A 5,566-nucleotide genomic window follows, 5' to 3' on the forward strand; every position below is an offset into this window, starting at 1 on the left:
TCCCTCCTTTCCTGACTCTCATCCCCATCCACTCGAGATACCCTCTAATCTTCCTATCTTTCTCCCCTCTTCTCTCTCTCTCCTCTCTTTCTCCTCTCTCTCTCTCTCTCTCTCTCTCTCTCTCTCTCGTCTCTCTCACTCTCTCTCTCTCTCTCTCTCCTCTCCTCCTTCTCTCTCTCTCCTCTCTCTCTCGAGAGAGAGAGAGAGAGAGAGAGAGAGAGAGAGAGAGAGAGAGAGAGAGAGAGAGGGGCAGACAGATACAGAGCTCGCCAACCAAGTATTCACAAAATGAGGCAAACATCAAATTTATGAATTCGGGAAAAATGTCCTTCGTATACAACGTAAAACACCAAATGATGCATGCAGAATTAGGCCGATACCCGGTAATTATCAAAATCCAGTTAAATTCAACAACCACCTAAAAGGAAGTGATTCCCAAACCTTCCATAACAAAGCCATCACCTACAGAGAGATGAACCTGCAGAAGAGGTTCATCTCTAAGCAAGCTGGTCCTAGGGCTCTTCTTCACAAACACAAACACATCCCACAGAGCCCCAGGACAGCAACACAACTAGACAAAACCAAATCATTATAAAACAAAAATATAATTACTTGACACAATTGGAAATAATTTTTTTTAAACAGAGAAAACTAGAATGCTATTTTCCCTTAAACAGAGAGTACACAGTGGCAGAATACCTGACCACTGTGAATGACCCCAAAATAAAGGAAGCTTGTCCTTGCAGTGAGTATGGCCTTGCTATTCAGAGAGGAGAAGACAGGCTATGTGCACACTACCCCAAAAATAAGATGGAAACTGAGCTGCACTTCCTAACCTCCTACCAAAGGTATGACCATATTAGAGACACATTTTTCCTCAGATTACACAGACACACAAATAATTTGAAAACAAATCCAATTTTGATAAACTCCCATATCTATTGGGTGAAATACCAGTGTGCCATCCCCGCACAATGATTTGTGACCTGTTGCCACTAGAAAAGGGCAACCAGTGAAGAACAAACACCATTGTAAATACAACCCATATTTATGTCTATTTATTTTCCCTTTTGTACTTTAACTATTTGCACATCGTTACAACAAAAATCAGATGTCATCACCACATGGCTTAAGCATCCAGAGCTATGGTAAATGTACACAAATGTCCACATTGTTGTTCATGAAAGCATGTGAGTTTAATAGTGAATAATAAACCATTCCCACTCGATTACACAGGCATTTATTCATCCATCAGCAAGTTAGATCTGCACTCTGCCATCGTAGTCTGAGAGAGAGAAAGAGAGAGGGAGATAGAGTAGAAGAGAGAGAGACACAGGGATAGTGAGATCTGCACTCTGCCATCCTAGTCTGAGAGAAGAGAAGAAAGAGAGAGAGAGATGGAAGAGATGTGAGAAGAGAGAGAGACACAGGGATAGTGAGATCTGCACTCTGCCAATCCTAGTCTGAGAGAGAGAGAAGAGAGAGGAGATAGAGTTAGAAGAGAGAGAAGACACAGGGAGAGATAGAAGATGATGAAGAGAGAGAGAGAAAGTAAGAGAGACAAGAGTGTGTGTGAAGAGAGAAAGTGTGTGAGAGGATAGGGAAAGCGAGGAAATAGGAGGCTGTGGGGCAGGCCATAAATGTATTCTGACTCATACATGAGGCTTATTTGTGCTGTAAAAGACGTACAGTATGCACGTCCAGACATACAATACTCACACAGGATAAAACTCAGAAACATTATTAACCATCCACACCTGACCAAGCACCCCCCCCACAACACACACACGCAACACACAGATAGATAACGGTCTGTCAATCCAGTTTAAACATTCCACACGTTGCACGCCGGTGACACGCAGGCCAGGACACACCACACGCACAGGCCACCCACACACCCTCATCCAGCGGTGTTGCCGTCCTCTAGCCTGACCACAGGGTGAATGCTCATGTCTGAAGCCATAACACAGTCCACCGAAGACTCAGAAGAGAGCTACCCATATGATCAAGGAGGGAATGCTAACCCACTGAACCATACACAGGCAGGACTATCATAAGTACCTGTCCCAAATTCCTGCTTGTTTTCAACTTCTAAGAACTGCCAGGAGCGGTAAGAGTGTCATGTTTTGTCTTTGATCATCAGTCTTGTCCCTGTGCTTCCCTCTGCTGGTCTTATTAGGTTCTTTCCCTCTTTCTCTCTCTCTCTCTCCTCCTCCCTCTCTCCCTCTCCCGCTCTCTCTCTCTATCGTTCCGTTCCTGCTCCCAGCTGTTTCTCATTCTCCTAACGACCTCATTTACTCTTTCACACCTGTCCCCATTTTGCCCTCTGATTAGAGTCCCTATTTCTCCTCTGTTTTCCGCTTCTGTCCTTGTCGGAATTTCTTGTTTGATGTTGCTGTTCCTGTGTCCTTGTTCCGCCCTGTCGTGTTTTTGCCTTCTTCAGATGCTGCGTGTGAGCAGGTGTCTATGTCAGCTACGGCTGTGCCTTCCTGAAGCGACCCTGCAGTCTTGTGGTCGCGTCTCCTGTCGTTCCTCTCTACTGACGAAGAGGATTTCAGTTTCCTGTTTTGGATTACCTTGATATATCCAGGAGAATCATTGTTTGTTTGATACTGGAATAAAGACTCTGTTTCTATTACGTCGCTTTTTGGTCCTCATTCACCTGCATAAAAAGAAATCCGGACCATGAATGGACCAGCGACTACGGATTCTCGAACAGCTGCCGTCGAGATCAGGGAGCAATGCTCGCAGCACACGAGCAGGAATGGTCTGCTGCTCGTCTGCCGGTTGAGACCTGTCCGCTCAGGTCCTCGATCTCTCAGGACCAGTTTAGAGTCTTCGTCTCGTGCCAACCAGCTACTTCCTGGTCTTCCGAGTCTACCGGAAACTAGGGTTAATAAACCCAACCATGTTACTCTGGGCAGGCCCATGAGTGTCGCTCCTTTCTCACCCAGTGTGATATTGTGTTCCTCTCCTCTCAGACCACACATACTCAAGAGAGAGAGCTCGGATCGCTTACGTCATATCACTGCCTTACTGGTACGGCTCGGAAGTGGGGGGGGCAAATCAGCTATCTGGGAGGCAAGGGCTGAGTGTTCTAACAGTTTATCAGAATTTAAAGAGGAGATGATACGAGTTTTTGAGTCGTTCAGTTTTTGGGAGCGAGGCTCAGGGCCCTGGCTTGCCTAGTGTCAAGGTATCGATCCAATAAGGATTACTTTATAGATGTATTCGCACTCTTGCTGCATCCAGTGACTGGAACGACAGCCGCGTGCTCGCTCGTTTTCTGGAGGGACTCCACGCTGAGTTAAGGATGAGAATTCTCTCCGGGAGGTTCCTTCCAGCGTGGCTCTTTGATTGCACTAGCCATCCGCATTAGAACGACGGGTAGATCTTCGTCACCGGAGTCGTGGAAGAGAGCATCGCGTTATACGGTGTGTTCCGCCTCTCCGATTATCTCAACCGATTCTCGCCACCGGGCTCAGAGACTGAGCCCATGCAGCTGGGAGGTATTCGCAATCTGCGACTAAGGAGAGGAACGGAGAATCAAAACACAACCTTTGCTCTATTGAGGTTCTTGACTGGAGATTTTGTCATGTCATGTCAGTAAAGCCAGAGCTGCATTCAGTAAAGCGTGCAGGCTAGCTGGTGAGCGCTACTACTAGGTTCTCCCAATCAAGATCCTGTACTACCTTGTCGGTCCAATGCTACGCTGGACCGGTATCGGCTGCTATCCTGCAGTGTCCCTTGACTAGACTACTGGGGCTGAGGTTTGTTTTATGACGAAGCATGGGCTCGGAAACATGACATTCCATCTTCAGACGTTAGGGAAGCCACGCCAATGTTTCGCCTTAGATGGTAGTCTTTCCCCAGTCATTCAGATGTGAGACACTACCTTTAACCCTCACAGTATCTGGTACCACAGTGAGTACCATTTCCTTTGTTGGAATTTTTCGTCTCCCCTTTTACACCTGTTGTTTTTGGGGTCATCCCTGGCTATGTATGTCATATATCCTTCTATGGTAAGTGGTCTAGTAATTTATCCTATCATGGAACGTTTCTTGATCATTGTGATGTGGTTATTGTCTGCTATCTATGTGTCTTCGCGTCCCCTACTTACTCAGGAGGAAACTGCTGGTGATTTGACAGGAGTGCCAGGAGGAATATCAATGATCTGCGCACGGTCTTCAGTCGGTCCAGAGCCAGCTCCCTTCTCCTCACCGGTCGGTCTGATTGGTTGTATTGATCTCCTTCCGGGGACCACTCCCCCTCGCTGGTGCCGGGTAGAACTATATTCTGTCGGCCTCCCGAAAGCGTAAGGCTCTGTCGAGGATTATCTGTCTGTGTCTCTCGACGCCGTACCCGTGGTGCCTTTCTCTCTCTCCGCGATGGAGCGGATTTTTGCTATTGTTAAGAAGAAGGACGGTACTCTGCGCCATGCGGTGGAATTATCGAGGGCTGAATGACATAACGGGTTAAAGAAATCGTTATCCGCTTCCCTTATGTCGTTTCAGCTTCGGAAGTTGTGCAGGAGCAGGTTTCTTACTAAGTTGGACCTTCGTACGCATTACCACTCGTACGCATCAGAGGAGGGGAGCACGGTGGAAAAACGGCGTTTAACACTCCCGTTAGGATTTGGAATACCTGGGTTTTGCCTGTTCGGTCTCGCTAATGCTCAGCTGTCTTTCAGCGATATGAGTTAAGATGTCTGAGTAGACATGCTGAACATTTTGTTTTTTTCGTTACCTTCGAAATATCCTGATTTTTTTCACCGTCACCGGATTTCATGTTCAGTCACGTTCAGACCCGTGTACTCCAGCCTTTTAGAGAATATGTCTCTACGTGAAGGCTGAGAAGATGCGCCTTTCATGTCTGCCTCTGTCACATTTCTCGGTATCTGTTATTTCCGCTGAGAGGCATTCGATGGATCTCCGCCAGGTCCAGGCTTGTCAGCAGGATTGGCCCCGTTCCTAGTTACGTGTCGAAGTTGCAGCGCTTTCTCGGGTTCAGCTAATTTTTCTGATCGGCGTTTCATTCGTAATTGGTCACAGTGGCTGCCCTCTCACAAGCTCTGACTTCTTGTTCAAGACTTGCTTTTAAGTGATCCGATTCCGCCTCAGGGCAGCTTTTGATCTCCTCAAGAAGCGTTTTGACATCCGCCCCTATCACTTGTTACTCCTGACGTCACTAAACAATTCAATTGTCGAGTGACGCTTCAGAGGTGCGGCGTGGGAGCCATTTCGTGTACATAGCGCTTCCATTCTGCGAATAAGGTCTCTTGCGCTTACTTTGTCATCGCCTGTCGCCATCGGAACGCAACTATGACTGTGGGAACCGCGAACTTGCTCGCCATCCGCTTAGCCATGGCGAATGGCGACAGTGTGGATGGGGGGCGACCGTCCTTTTTGTCGTTTGGACTGACACATAGAACCCTTGCATACATCCGTTCTCGCCAAACGACTTAATGCATCGTCAGCTCGTTTGGGTCGTTTGCTTTTTCGCCTCGTTTGAGTTCGTTTGATTTACCCCTATCGTCGGGATAAGAAACCCCAACGCCTGATGCCCT

General features: G+C 47.4%; 1 pseudogene; it reads right to left on the bottom strand.

Moving 5' to 3' along the window:
• The window catches only part of LOC111970724 (voltage-dependent L-type calcium channel subunit alpha-1D-like), a 101,239-nt pseudogene extending 95,930 nt beyond the window's left edge, over nt 1–5,309 (bottom strand).
• Nucleotides 5,310–5,566: the final 257 nt, after the last annotated feature.

Source organism: Salvelinus sp. IW2-2015, linkage group LG11 (genome assembly GCF_002910315.2).
Source record: "Salvelinus sp. IW2-2015 linkage group LG11, ASM291031v2, whole genome shotgun sequence".
NCBI lineage: Eukaryota > Metazoa > Chordata > Actinopteri > Salmoniformes > Salmonidae > Salvelinus > Salvelinus sp. IW2-2015.